The sequence below is a fragment of the Amborella trichopoda genome, chromosome 4, assembly GCF_054954075.1.
Source record: "Amborella trichopoda isolate Santa Cruz 75 chromosome 4, AtrichopodaSantaCruz75HAP2 v2.0, whole genome shotgun sequence".
Lineage (NCBI taxonomy): Eukaryota > Viridiplantae > Streptophyta > Magnoliopsida > Amborellales > Amborellaceae > Amborella > Amborella trichopoda.
Window position 1 is genome coordinate 43,456,924 of NC_142339.1, and position 16,093 is coordinate 43,473,016.

The 16,093-nt window shown below is 34.5% G+C and overlaps 2 long non-coding RNA genes across 2 annotated transcripts; one reads left to right on the forward strand and one right to left on the reverse strand.

Moving 5' to 3' along the window:
• The first annotated feature begins 5,077 nt into the window (after positions 1-5,077).
• On the forward strand, positions 5,078-6,054 carry LOC148782479 (uncharacterized). Its single transcript, XR_016053604.1, has 2 exons — positions 5,078-5,295; positions 5,814-6,054. It is a non-coding gene; the product is annotated as an uncharacterized LOC148782479 (long non-coding RNA).
• Positions 6,055-8,663: 2,609 nt separating this feature from the next.
• LOC110008306 (uncharacterized) lies at positions 8,664-14,304 on the reverse strand. Its single transcript, XR_016053603.1, has 2 exons — positions 14,034-14,304; positions 8,664-9,049 (listed from the first exon to the last, which is right to left on the reverse strand). It is a non-coding gene; the product is annotated as an uncharacterized LOC110008306 (long non-coding RNA).
• Positions 14,305-16,093: the final 1,789 nt, after the last annotated feature.

Below are 16,093 nucleotides of genomic sequence, written 5' to 3' on the forward strand. Positions count from 1 at the left end.
CTTTTCCATTACAAGATCCCATATTGCGAATGGCTACACCTCGAATCCTTTGAGCATTGGAAATCTCGATGATGATTTTAACGTCAAATTCAAATACAAACTATGAAATTTCAAGCTAAAAAAGTATTATAAATCTTACGGATCTGTGAACACTTATTTTTAGGGAAATATGGGCTGTCTGAATAATGTATTACAATATACACTATTTTAGGGCTTGAAATCCGATCGGCTTTTCCTATTATAATAGTTTAGGCCGAGATGAATGATTTGGAGGTTTCTTGACGTGAAAACTACAATTTTCAATGAGGCCTTACTTAATCTTATAGAACGACAGCCCTATCAAAACATTTTCCATCTTTATAGAGTTCCAATTATAGTGCAGTGTAATTTTAATAAGGTAAGGAAAGTGCAAGTCAGCCATTTAAAGAGAGATTACGAACCAGAGGGCATTAACGCGCTAAAAAAACAATAAAAAAATTTAAGTAATGACTCAAATCCAAAGCTTAACCACTTGAAAATAGAATAGTGAAATTTATTTCCATGACAATGTATCCAACACTACAATGCTAGGCTTTGTCTCTCCCATTGAAGAGAGAGTGAGAGGCATCAAAACTGTTGCTTATGACCTACACCAGGGCTATGACCCGGGTCAGTGGGACGATAATCGTCCATAACAACTCAAGCACCTGGGCGAATGAGACGGTAATTGCCCACTACAAATTTTGCAGCAGGTGGTGGGGTATCGTGTCCCACGCCAGGGCAAGGACCGGAGTCAGTGAGACGAAAATCATCCACAACAAACTTAACGTTAGGGGGTGGGGTGCCGTGTCCCACGCCAGGGCTATGACCAGGGTCAGTGGGACGGAAATCGTCTACTACAAATTCTAAGAAAGGGGGTGGGGTGTCATGTCCCACGCCAGGGATATGACCAGGGTCAGTGGGACGGAAATCGTCCAAAACAAATTCTGCACCGGGGGGCGGGGTGTCATGTCCCACGCCAGGGCTATGACCAGGGTTAGTGGGACAGAAATCGTCCACAACAAATTCTGCACCAGAGGGCGGGGTGTCATGTCCCACTCTAGGGCTATGACCAGGGTCGGTGGGACGGAAATCATCCACAACAAATTCGGCGCCAGGGGGCAGGGTGTCGTGTCCTACCCCAGGGCTATGACCGGGTCAGTGGGACGGAAGTCGTCCTCTACGAATTCAACTGTGGCAACCACCGTGCCTTGGTTGCTCAGTTTCTGGTCGAGGCCCACCACATTTCTTCTTTCACTAAAGTGGAGAGTCGTAAGAGAGACGAGAAGTACTAAAGTGGAGAGTCGTAAGAGAGACGAGAAGTACTAAAGTGGAGAGTCGTAAGAGAGACGAGAAGTAGGAGAGGAAACAAAGCATGCACCCACGTCATATTATTCAGGATGAGGATTGAACTTGAAGCCACGGTTGCCCACTAGGCTTCATTTATAAGGTCTGGCCTGCTCTTAATAACCTCTCAAATCTGGTAATAAATCTCAATAAATTTATTTTCCCTATAAGTAGAGAGATTTCGGGCACGCGGCCACCCTAAGCCGGCATGCGCCCTCCCAAAGCAGTCACGCCTTAGATGGTGCTTATCCCTTTGTTTTTTTGGGTAATCTGGTACTTATCTCTTTCACAAAGAAAAGATTCCCTAAAAAGAAAAGAGTTATTTCATTGTATCTTTCCATTTAACCTGCATTTCTCCTTCTATTCCATGTTGCATGCCTCAAGCTGCGTAATGTTGGCTTGGTTCTTTGGACCTTGATGGAGTTGACTCATGCGCTCGTGCCTAACCTAACCAGGTATGTAGGAGGTGCGGTTTGTGTAGAGCCGAGAGTCTAAATAATCAAAGTAAAGGTTATCTTCAAATAGTGTTGAGTAATATGGTTTCAATATGGGAAATTTTTGTCATAGCCTTAAAATATACTTTCATCTCTAATTATAAAATTCAAAGCATTAAAATAGTGTAGATCGAGAAGATCTATGAAAACTTGAAATTTTTGAAAATTGACGGTCAAAAAATGCATTATTTGCAAACTTGAAATCCATTTTTCATCTTTTGCTGGTGGGTTTGGGGTTTTCTCCGCCAAGGTTTTTGGGAGGTGGTGAATGAAAGAATGGAGCATATGGGTTTAGTGTTAGTGAACGAAAGAAATGGAATTCACTTAAAAGGAAGAATAGCGCCCTCTTTGGTGTTTACATGTTTGCATTGCCAAACAGCAGGGAAACTTAGTTAAAAAAATAGAAGAGGTAGCGCTCATAATTTCGAGCAAATGAGACACCAAATGGTAATTGGCCTCCCCTAATAGTGTATGCACGTAATTTACTCTATAATCACTTCTACGAGGTACAGACTCTATAAAATAGAGGGTTTCTTGAGGAATGCACGAAAGAAATGAGCTAGAGATTTAGAGACAGAGAGAAGAGAAAGGAGCTGGTTCGCTCGTATTGTATACCCGTCACCATGGGGTACCCGCCTATAGGATTTCGATTAGCAACCCATGCTCCTTGTGTAGGTTTGGGACACATCCAAGTAATGATAATCCTATGAATGCGTTCTAGGTTTTCTTTTATGCATTTGTTTTCTTTTTAGTTTTTTGTTTTGCAGGGCCCAATACCCACTTAAATCTGATGCAACTTTTGGTTTTTAATCTACAGGTATTTATCTTAGAAATTAACAGCTTCAAGCTATTCGTATTTTACCAATTGAAGAAAAAATTGTAAATTCCATTTGATTATTTTCTCCTTGTAACTTTTTGTGGTCCATTTATTCTCCTTCTTGTTAAATCACTAACTTTCATGGCCTCATGGTTCGGACATCTTAGCTTCTTTGCAGGACTTGCTCCCTATACAAATAAAAAGGGTAACATGTAAATTTTATACAGAAGTTCACACGCTAAAAGTCCAGAGCTCGAATCTTCAAACTTACCAAAACCCAACAAAGAGAAAAACTCAATTGCTTCATGGGTGTACATATGTAAGTGTGGTATATATGAGGCTGCAACCTTTAAACAATCAAAATAAAACATACTTATAAACTTTGTCATAATATTATATGTAGGTGGATATGTATGAGGTTGCAACCATTAAACAATCAAAATAAAACATACTTATAAACTTTGTCGTAATATCCAAATTTTGTGTCAAATATTCATAAGATGGTCAGAGAAACTATTTTCATCTCTAATTATAAATGTTCAAACTCCAAAAATGGCTAAAATCAAGCAGATTTACAAACACTTTAAAACCTTGAAAATGGATAATCTGTTGCAAGGTGTACAATATAATAAAAAGTTTATATAAGGTTTGTTTTTCGGTAATTTGTAGGGAAGACGGGCCGCTACTTATTTTTTTATTTATTTTAAGAGTTAGTTTTTTTAAAATATTATTGGGGTGGTGTGAGTGGGAATGGAAACCACAACATGGTGACTAGGATTTGGGGTGCTACCACCACAAACTCAACCGCTTTCCCAAAGGGGTAAGTCAGTGGGGATTTGGGCCCCTACTATTTGGTGAATAAGGTAAAGATCAGTGGGGATTTAAGCCCCTACCCTTTGGTTAGAATGGAGTCGGATACTTCATCATGGAGCTTAGTAGTATTACCACCAAAGCCTCAGCCCATTCTTAAAACGGGTAAGTTAGTGAGATTTGGGCCCCCAGCCTTTGGTAAGAATTGGTTTAAGAAGGATGGTGTCCTTAAACTTTCCCTTAACCCATCCCATGCTTGGGTAAAAGGGCATGGTTGTATTAGGTAAGCAACCAACGTAAAATTTTGTCATAACCCATCATTAACCCTGATAAACTATAATATCTATTTATGCTAAGACGTTCTCCAAAAGCGACGCACTGTTCTGAAAACTAGGTATAGTGATAAATGAGCAAGGAGTAGCTAGGGAATTCCCCAGAAGTGACGCACCGCAATACTGCCCGATTGTGGTGAAATTTAGGCAAAGGTTCCTACGACACCTTAGCCGACCATGGATAAAGAAGCTAGTCCAAGATAATTAACATAATTAGCGCTTACGCACTACAAGTAGGATTAGATGATAGAATTAAGAGACAATTATGGGAGGACATAGATAGAATAGTCCAAGATATACCGAATGGAGAGATGACTTTTTTAGGTGGGGACCTAAATTGTCATGTAAGGAAGGATAATAGAGCATATGAAGGGGCACATGGGGGATATGGGTTTGGAGAAAGAAATAAGATGGGTGAGACAATTTTAGATTTTTCTATGGGCTACAACCTAGCAATAACAAATACTTACTTTAAAAAATGAGATGAACATTTAATACCCTATAGTAGTGGAACACATAACAGCTAAATAGACATCTTTCTAGTTAAGAAGGTAGATCGACCATCATGTAAAGGCTGCAAAGTTATCCCAAGAGAGAGTTTGAGTACCCAACATAAGCTCGTAGTCATGGACGTCTATAGAAAGAGAAGGGGTGAGAGTAATGTGCATCCAAAACCTAGGTAGTGGAATTTAAAAAATGAGAAAATAGACTTATTTAGAGATAAATTAGTTGAAGAAGGAAAATGGAACTCTGAACATGATGTCAATGTACTTTGGAATGAGATGGCTGAATGTATCAAGAAAGTGACAAAAAAAATTTTAGGAGAATCTAGAGGGAAAAAAAAAGTTCGATATGGATGTTGTGGAATGATGAGGTTCATAAGGCCATTAGATAAAAATGATCATGTTATAAAATTTGGCAGTATAATAGAAGCGATCAGAACTTAGAATAATATAAAAATTCTAAAAAAAATGCTAAACAAGTAGTAATTAAAGCTAAAATTTAGGCATATGATAATCTATATAATAAATTAAAAACAAGAGAAGGCAAAAAAAATATCTTCAAATTAGCACAAATAAGAGAGAAAAAGCGTCGGGACTTATACTAATAATAAATGCATTAAGAGTGAGGATCAAATGATATTAGTGAAGGATGATGAGGTTGAGGAAATGTGGAGAGTCTATTTTAAAAAATTATTTTATAACGTACACATTGGGAATATATTAGCAAAAGGGACTTTTGATACAAGTAATGGGGAAATGTAGAGAATCTCTCTCTATCTCTCGATTAGGGCACTGGCCCAAGAGGTCTTTCCCTGTTTTGGTTCTTTCTCTCTCTATCTCTCGGTTTGGGCATTGGCCCAAGGGGTCTCTCTCTCAATTTGGGGCAGCCCCAAGGGGTCTCTCCCTTTCTCTCAATTTGGGGCAGCCCAAAGGTCTCTCTCTCTTACCCAGACACGGGTCTCTCTCTCTCCACTGTAAGCTTGATAACGTGCAACTATTTTGCCATTTTGTGCGCAAATTATTGTAAGGAAGATGTAGTTCTGGTGCTAAAAAATTTAAAGCTCTACCCTTAGGAAAGAGGTCTTGTTCAAATGGGTTTAGTTTTTTGGTGATTATATTGGTTATTTAGGGTTATCCATATATGCACAAATGCAACTTTGGTGTCTTGGCCGAATAAAATAATGCTTCTAGGGATTACTATGGTTTGAATTTACATTTTTTAATTATTCTGAAAAATGCTTGTACATTTCATAGGTGTTTGTTCATTTCAGTGATTTAATGATCTGCACGCTATTTTCCAGGACGCATTGTGTTATGAATTTGCACAAACTTTAAACCTAAGTTATTGTTATCTTTTAGTTTTTTGCAGCAATCTCTCTTAAATGAAGCTCCTTTGATTTTCTATAATTGTTCTCACTTAAAGCAATTTTTTTTTATAAAGAACTAACAAGGGTTAAAAACTGTATTGATATGCTGCTGAATTTTAATGCAGTTAAGTGGTTCATGAAGACAGAGGGGTTAAGCCAGTGAAGAGATTGTTTTAAAGAGAGGAAGATTCAGTCCCAGATAATGAAATCAGTTTATGGAATGAAATATATTTATGCATTCAAATCAATAAACATAAATGTGTTTTTAAATTTTAGTTTATGGAATGAACAAGCTCTCAGTTGTTTCAAGTAGAAGTTCAATGACTTATTATGCAATAGTATCCACTTCTTGTGAGGTTGTCTTTTGTTGTGGAATTCTTAATTCGCTTACTTCTATGTCATTGATTCATAGTCTTATTTTGATGGAGTTAAGACTTCCAAATTTTGTCTGGTAAAGTCGACGATATCATGCTTGGAAAATTCCTTTCTAGCATGTTTGGGTACATGGATATTAAGGGCATGGATTTTTAGTATCTTGGATATTGCAAAAATCCATCGTTTGGATTTCTTAATGACTAGGATACTTAAAATCATGAAAATAAGAACTACTTTTCCATAATTTGATTTTCACACCAAAAGCTGATTTTTTGAATTTCAAAAGGCCCATGGATTTCACTCATTGGCTCCCTCAACCCAAAATATAGGGAACATTTGGTAGGTATGAAAATTTTAGAACGAGAAAGTACCTAAATTCTTTTAAAGAGAGGAACTATTGCAAAATATTTAGAGATAAACTATCGCAAATTTTTTCTTTTGGAGAGAGAGTTTATTAAAATTTTAAAGAGAGAAAGTATGTTAAAATTTAGATAGAGAAAGTATCAAAAAAATTAGAGCGATGAACTATCGCAAAAATTTAGAGAGAAAAACTCTCAAATCTTAATTGTAGGGAGAAACTATCATATTTTAGAGAGAGAAACTGTGTCAACCTTTGAGAGATAAACTATTTCAAAAATTTTAGAGAGAGAAACAATCTCAGTTTTAAATTTTTAGAGAGATAAACTATATAAAATTTTAGAGAGAGTACCTAAAAAGTTATGGAGATAAAAACTATCTCAAAATTTCTAGAGAGAGGAAGTATATAAAATCTTAAGTTTTCGAGAGAAAGTATTCTTAAAATTGTAGATAGAGAATATTCTTAAATTTTTAGAAAGAAACTGTTATAAATTTTAGGAAGAGAAATTGCTGAAAATAAATTAGAGAGAAATATCTCATGTTTCTTAGAGAGAGATACTATCTCGAATTTTGAGTTTTAGACAAACTATATTAAAAATATAAAGATAGAAATTATATCAAATTTTAGAGGGAAAAACAACCGTAAAAATTTTAGAGATTGAAACTATCTCAAAATTTTGAGAGAGAGAAACTATTGCAAAAATTTATGTTTCTGAGAGATAAAATATCTTAAAATTTTATAGAGATAAACTATATCAAATTTTAGATAGAGAAAGTACATGAAATTTTTACAGTGAAACTATCTCAGAAAAATTTAGGGAAAAAGTCTCAAAATTTAAGTTATGAAGAGAGAAAGTATCTCAAATTTTAAACTTTAGAGAGAGGAACTAAATCAAATTTTATAGACACTGCATCATGTTTTAAAGAGAGAAAATATCTTAAAATTTTAGGGAGTGAAACTATTTCAAAATTGAAGTTTTAGTGAGAGAAAGCATCTTAAAATTTTAGACAGTAACTATAGCAAATTTAGAGAGAGAGTATATAAATATTTTTAGAAAGAGAAACTATCGTAAAAAATTTTGAGAGAATTTATCTCAAATTTAACTGTTAGAGAGAAAATATCTTAAAATTTGAGAGAAAAGCTGTCATATTTAATAAAAAAAAACTACTTAAAAATATTTAGAGAGAGAAATTATCAAAAAATTATTGAAGAGGAGAACTATCTCAAGTTTTAAGTTTTATAGAGAGAGTATATTAAATTTTTAGAAAGAGAAACTATGTTAAATTTTAGAAAGAGAAACACCTAAAATTTTTAGAGAGAGAAACTATCTCAAAATTTCTAGAGAAACAATTTCAAATTTTAAGTGTTGGATTGAAAGTATATTAAATTCTAGAGAGAGAAACCATATCAAATTTTAGAAAAAGAAACTATCTCAAATTTTTTATAGACACTATCCCAAATTTTAAATTTTAGAGAGAAAGACTGTATCAAGTTTGTTACCGAACAATGGTAATTAAAGTAATTGCAAGGAATCCATGAATTTTGAATATATCCAAACAAGAGATTTGAGGAACCCATGATAAAAGTCCCTGATATTGAAAATCCATAGATTTCCTTAGATTTCAAATATCGAAGATTCCTAATTTCCTCCTATCCAAACGGCCCTTCAAGTTTTTTAAATATGGGGAAATTCCTTTTCAATCATTCTTTTTTCACTTTTGGGGTGAAGGTGCTATGGGTTAGAAACCACAACATGGATTTTAATTCCTTTTAAACTCTCATATTCTCTCTCTCTCTCTCTCTCACGGCCCAACAATTGGATTTTTAATTCGGATGGGATTTGAGGGTTAATTTGCAAGGGGTGAGGCCATACACAAATCATGCAAATACTTATTTAATTTGAATGAGATTTTTAGCGTCACATATAGTTGCCAATAAACTGTAAAAGTATACAAGGCCCATCAATTGGATTTTAATTCGTACGCGATTTGAGGCTAAATTTGCATGGGGTGAGGCCATGCCCAAATCCTGCAAATTCTTATTTGCAAGGGGTGGTACATATAAACTTCCCCATAACTGTAACGTTATATAAGGCCTGTCTATGACATGGTTTAATGTCTTTTCGAATAAATCGATGTCCACTTACATTTTAAACAATGCTTCTGAAAAATTTCTTAGGCACCCAAAGACTTGGGTTAACCCAACATTATCAAGCAGAAAGAGAAATGGAAAGAACAGCATATAACAAAATTGCCTTTGATTCAAATAGAGTATATTAAGATTGATGAGTACATCTTACTATGATTACACGTTTACTCCTTTTTTATGAGGAGAACAAAATATACAACATGTAAGATTGAGTACTCCTTTTTTTATGAGGAGAAAGAAATATACATGTAAGATTGAGAAGTACACTTTACTCAACATGGATCACTAAACTTAGAGCTAACATGGCTATCATTAGATGCTTCTCAGAATTCCCATAGGCAATCAAATATTGTTGATTCTCTAATAACTTGATCAGTGACTTGAAGTTAGATGTTGTTGGCTCGAATATTGTGCAGTCTTGTAGATGAAAGTGCCCTCTTCCCACCGACGCCCAAGTAGAACACAACTTTACGAATGACACTATCACACAATCATCAAAAGAAAGAGCCCAATAACTATTCACACCAGTTAACATCCCGTAAATAAAGTAAGTAATTTCAACGGCAATTATGTTCTTAAATAATAGACATTGTGCACTAGAATCTGCTTTCATTTACAAGTAGGCCTGTCACTCTATTCAATTTCTGAAAAAGCGGATCGACCAGTGCCTGGGTGGCCGCCTAGGCGGATTTCTCTAGGCGGCTGCCTAAACCCACCTAGGCGGGGGGCGGAATTGCGGCTTATTGAGGGTATTTTTGAGTAATTTTTGTAATACTAAAGAGGCAAAATTATGGGTTTTAGATTCACTTGAACCCTAAAACTCATTACAAGCTATTTTAGAGAGGGAAAACCCAAAAAAAAAAAAAATTTTACGGGGTCGCCCAGGTTTTGGGCACCCGCCTATGCGTTAGGCAGCGTCGACCCCCCCCCCCCCCCCCCCCGACTGCGCTTTTTGAAACACTGACACTAATTTAATAAACTAAAGGGTGATTCAAGTTCAATTGCAACTAGGCCAGCAAATATGAGGAAAGCTTACACAACATTCCCAAATCTAATAACAATCACACCCACCATATAACTGTTACTTGAGTGATACTTTCTTGCTTGGTAAATTGGGATATGAATTTTGATACTGATTTTGATATCTTTAACTGCTGCATCGTAGACAACCTCATTGAGAGAGAGAGAGAGAGAGAGAGAGAGAGAGGAACACAAAATGTAAAGAAGAACCATGAGTATAAAAAGTCGAGGAAGAAGTGATGAGAAAAGAATAAGGATGAATATGGAGATTATAGTTTTGTCACCCCTATCTGTTAGAACAAATGACTGGCCCCCAAACATGAATGAGTACACTAGAGAAAATAGTGAACCCCACAGAAATATTAACTAGCCCTACATAAGTGCCTCTCAAGTTTCTACATGAGAATGACCGGCAGAAACTATTGTTCCATGTAGAGGCTACAAACTATTCACAATACCATCTACCATCTTATCCATGGTTCTATAAATCATCCAAAAATTAATGAAAGCCTTAATAATATGATCAATAGTTCCTTAAAAAATGCCATGTTCGGCTGATTAATGAAAATTCCTGCAACCACTGCCAATCCATCACAGTAGGGTTAAGAGCTCCATGGGCAGACCAATCCAATGCTACGAAACTAACGATACCCAGAATTCTTACTTGCTAGGGACCATCTAATCCAATGAGGGTAACTACGTAATGGCAATGGAAAATAAGGAAAACCACGTATCCCTTTTTCTTCACTAAAACAAAATCCATTTAGCATATGGAAATGTCATAAACCCACACCCCCGAACCCACTAAACAGTCCATATGATCCCCATATCCTCTGTGATATTCTAATGGTAGAAATTTCTCGAGCTTTAAATTTCTTGACTAATAGAAACAGATATGGATTTTCATGGAACAAAGTTTTCGCACAAGAACTACATCTTCCTTTAACATAATAAGTTGGACCAATGGTTTAAAAACCGGATCGGTGACCCGGATCGGGCTTTTCAAAAACCGATCCGGATCGGCGAATCGGCGATCCGGATCGGAATCGGGTGAATCGGTCGGAATAAAGCTCCAAAAAAATCCGAAAAAATTATTAAAATTCATTATAAATATTGTTTTTTAGGAATTCAATAAAAAATGAGGGTACTCCATTAAGAATTTTCGTGTTTTTAAATGAATATGCGAATATTGATATGTTCTTCCCCTGCATGAACCGCCATTCAACATTTAATTTACATCACACAAAAGGATAAACATAGAATTATCATGGAATAAGTATATCAACATACATGGACTACAATAAAGCATAAAATTAGTAATATACGATCTAAATTAAGATGTAAAAAGTTTAAATTAACCTGACAGTTCAAAAAGAAAAATAATCACCATATGTAATGATAATATGTTGCGGTAGTTCATGTAGTCATATTCGTTGTTATTTGTTATTGCAAAAGGACAATAATATTTTCGTACATATCAATTACAAACATTTAGAATAATACAAAATGCAAGCTCCAAACATGGCTACAACTCAATTATCAAGAACATACATTTTTTGCATTAAAAATTAATAGTAAAAACAATTCTTCAAAGAGCCGGCTAACATCAGTCATTCCAACTAAAAAATCCATGAACAACAGATAAAAAAAATACAGTTTTGTATTGAAAATATAATAACATGCATTTTTTTGCATAAATAATCCATCAACATACAATTTTTTCAACAAAAACTTTAACAATAAAAATTTTAAATATGGTTTAATACCTCATGATAATTAAAACCTTGTCACGATTTTCACATCTTTTCGAAAAATCATCATTTTTCAAAAAATTCGATCATGGAAAAAAAAAAAAAAAATTTACAGCAAACTCAAACAATAAAAATTAAAAATTGGGTTTAAATGTTTAATACATCACGATAATCAAAACTTTATCACGATTTTCACATCTTTTCAAAAAATCATCATTTTTCAAAAAATTCGATCATGGATCAAAAGAAATTAAAAAAAAAAGTACAGCAAATTTTCAAAAAATTCGATCATAGATTAAAAAAAAAAATTAACAAATTTTCAAAAAGTTCGATCATGGATTAAAAAAAAAAAATCATAAATTTTCTAAAAATTCGATCATGGATTACAAAAAATTCGATCATGGATTACAAAAAATTCGCTCATGGATTACATAAAATTCGATCATGGATTACATAAAATTCGATCATGGATTACAAAAAAAAAAAAAACATAAAAAAACAAAAAATTCGATAGTGGATTACAAGAACAGAAAAAAACAATTCGATCATGGATTACAAGTAAAAAAAACAAACATTTCGATCATGGATTACAAAAAAGTCGATCATGGATTACAGAAAATTCTATCATGGATTACAAAAAATTCGATCATGGATTACATAAAATTCGATCATGGATTACAAAAAAGTCGATCATGGATTACAGAAAATTCTATCATGGATTACAAAAAATTCGTTCATGGATTACATAAAATTCGATCATGCATTACAAAAAAAAAAAACAAAAAATTCGATCGTGGATTACAAAAAAAGAAAAAAACAATTACATCATGGATAACAAAAAATTCAATCATTGATTACAAAAAACTCTATCATGGGTTACATAAAAAACAAAAAACAAAAAATTCGATCATGGATTACAAAAAAAAACAAACATTTCGATCATGGATTACAAAACATTCGATCATGGATTACAAAAAATTCTATCATGGGTTACAAAAATAAAAAATAAAAAATAAAATTCGATCATGGATTACAAGAAAAAAAAACAAACATTTTGATCATGGATTACAAAAAATTCGATCATAGATTACAAAAAATTCTATCATGGGCAACACAAAAAAAAAAAAAAAGAAAAAAAAAAAAAAAAAAAAAAAAAAAATTTGTTCTTCACAGAGTCGTTTTACATAAGCGATTTTAACTAAAAAATTCACCTCCAAGTGAATAAATTACATCCAATTGACTATATTTTCTGATAAACAACAATATAAGGAATCAAAAACCTAAATTTTTAACACATTATTTCAAATATATCATGAAAACAAAATCAAAAGGCGGAAAAAAAAAAAAAAAACAGCGGAATTTGGTTCCGCAGGCATCTCACTGTTCATATCAAATTTCTTGCTGTAAATTATCAGATTACGTAAAATTGAAAATTTTAAATCATACTAGACACAATAAAGATTAAAAACCCTAATTATTGAACTCATTTTGTTCAAAATATGCCGTGAAATAAATCAAATGGCGGAAAAAAAAAAAAACCTAAAGTTCTTACCTATTTTTGTGAACCGAAGCCTTCAATCTCCAAAAAACTCTGTTTTTCTCAACGATTATCACAAATTAGTAACAAAATATTTTGATTCACAGCTTTAAGATCAATATGCCTACAAATTTTGAAAGATTCATGCCCTATTTGGCATGAAATTTCAGAAATGGCGGAAACCCTAAACCCCGAATTTTTCTTGATCCAAAAACAACTAATTTTTCCACCATTTAATCCTTGAAAAATCTGAATAAAGCTGTTTACAGCCGGAAAAACAGATCACATGCCGAAAAAAACAAAAAAAATGATCAAAAAATGACAAATTTGAAAAAATCCATGAAGAACACTGTGCAACCCGTGTTCTTCACGGACTCGCCGATTCCGCACAGTGAATCGGCGAGTCACTGTGCAGAATCGTCCGGTTCTCTCTAGAACCGGACGATTCCCGGTTTTTGAACCGATCCGGTACCTTTTTCATGAATTCCGAGTCGAACCGGGCGAGTCCGGTTCGACTCGGCGATTTTTTAAACGCTGAGTTGGACACAATGGAAAAATAATTGCATGCTACCAAGCTCAAGCTCACTGTGGGGGGAGAGAGAGAGAGAGAAAGAGAGAGAGAGAGAGAGAGCCACGTGGGGGCGAGTATGTGTCTGTGAGAGAGAGACCCAACAGGGAGGAGAGACCTTTGGGCTGCCCCAAATTGAGAGAGAGACCCCTTGGGCCAGTGCCCGAACTGAGAGATAGAGAGAGAAAGAACCAAAGCAGGGAGAGACCACTTGGGCCAGTGCCCTAACTGAGAGATAGAAAGAGAGAAATAACCAAAGCAGGGAGAGAACCAGAGAGATAGAGAGCCCCCTTGGGGCTGCCCCAAATTGAGAGAGAGAGGGCCAATGCCCTAACAGAGAGAGAAAGAGAAAGAGAGAACCAGAGCAGAAAAAGAACTAAAGAGAGAGAGGGGGCCAGCGCCCTAACCTAGAGAGAGAGAGAAAAAGAGCAGAGAGAGGGAGATCTAGAGCCGTGAGAGAGAGAAAACCAGAGCATAGAGAGAGGCTAGCGCCTTAACCAAGAGTGAAGAGCGGAAGAGAGAGGGAGAATGAGAGAGAGGGAGATCCAGAGCCAAGAGAGAGAAATAGAGCAGAGAGAACGACCATACCTGATGTTGAAGCATATGCCTTCCTACTGGTTCTCCGGATATGGTGCATGTGAGTGAGATTGACAATATGGACCTGGTGCAGCAGCGGTGGGAGAGCGAGAGACGCATATGGTGCAGATGAGTGAGATTGACAGAGATGGACCTGGTGCAGTAGCGGTGAGAGAGCGATAGACGGGATAGGAATGGGGAGAAGCACTACTGCTCCATGGGAAGGGGAGAGAGGGTATTTCGTGGGAAAGGGAAAAGAGAGTATTTTAAAGAGAGTACGGATCTTGAGGTTTTGCTGGCATTAAATGCATCAAATTTGAAAATTTCAAAACTCAAAACTTTAAATTTATAGAATAACTTTTTTTTTATTTACATGTTGACCTACAAATTAAAGTACATACTATTGTTGAAATAAAGCCATATCACGGTCTCATTCTACTATAATGTAATCGTTACATTGTGTCGCTTAGTTTATATATATATATATATATATATATATATATATATAGATAAAAGATGATACGGTAAAAGGGTTGGCTTACAGGTAAAAATACGTCCAACGGTCTATATTGAATTTGAGTCGATCTGACGGTCACGACTTCATTTCGTATTTGAATTTTAGTTTTTTTTTACAAATTCGAATAACTTTAACTTTTAAGCATGTATTCTCATTAAGGCGCACCTAAAAAAAATATGCAAAAAAAAAAATTATTTAAAAAACATTGATCAAAATACCCCCGAAATATTTTAGGGGTATTTTGATCAATTTATTTCATGTAAATTATGTTTTTGATATTTTTATTAGAATGTCCTAATTTTGAATAACACGTCTAAAGTTACAAGTAATTTGGATTTGTAGAAAAAAATTAAATTTAAAATACGAAATAAAGTTGTGACCGTCAGATCGGTCCTGATTCAATCTGGGCCGTTGGACGCATTTTTACCTGTAAGCTCACAGGTTTACAGGATAATTTTCCTAACTATATATTTATATTATATATAGAAAACACTACAAAATGTTTATAGGCGAAGTTCTACAGTACTTCACCTAAAGCTATATCACCGTTTATCACGTGCACAAAATGTCTGATAGTATTTGAATTTTATCAGTATTTTTTAAAAATAATAATGATCGAAAAGTTTGTAGGTGTGTTCACCTTAGTGAGATTCACACGAATAAATTACAAAACAAATAACTTGAATGATAAACATTACGTCAAACACCCCTATAAAATTTCAAGGGTAATATTGTCATTTTTTATGATTAGTGCTTTTTCTTTATTTTATTTTGATAAGACATGGTCATATGTACACACGCCTTAGAGTTTACAAAACTCTGATTAGTACAATAATTATAAAAAATCAAATACTAAAGGACAACTGTGACTGTGTGATGAACTTTTATTGGTGATGTGGTGCAAGTGAAGTACTGTAGAACTACACCTATAGGTGTTTTATAGGTGCTTCATAAATATATATATATATATATATATATATATATATATATATATATATATATGTACGTATGTACGTATGTATGTAAGAAACATTTCCTGTACGTCCATGTGTGTACCGCTACAGTAAACGGACATATGAACATATGTAAGAAAAATTTCCTGCACGTCCATGTGCGTACCGCTACAGTAAATGGCCAACGGTCCGGATCAAATCTGGATCGATCTAACGGTCATGGTTGTCTGAAAGTGTTTGAATTTTAATGTTTTTTAGACAAGTTAGAATGATACGAAATTTAGAGCATATATACATCTTAGTGAGGCGCACTAAATAAAAATATAAAAAAAATAATTCACAAAAACTACATGACCAAAATACCCTAGAAAAGTTTTAAGGGTATTTTGGTCAATTTATTTGATGTAAAATATTTTTTTAGATATTTTCCGTAGATTTTCTTATTTTTTATGAATACACACTCCAAATTTCATATCATTCTGATTCGTAGAAAACAAATAAAAAAAAAAAAACTATTGGACATCTATGATCATCAGATCGGCTCTGGGCCGTTCGGTGTTTACTGTAGCGTTACACGAATTGGCATACCGTAGCATATATTT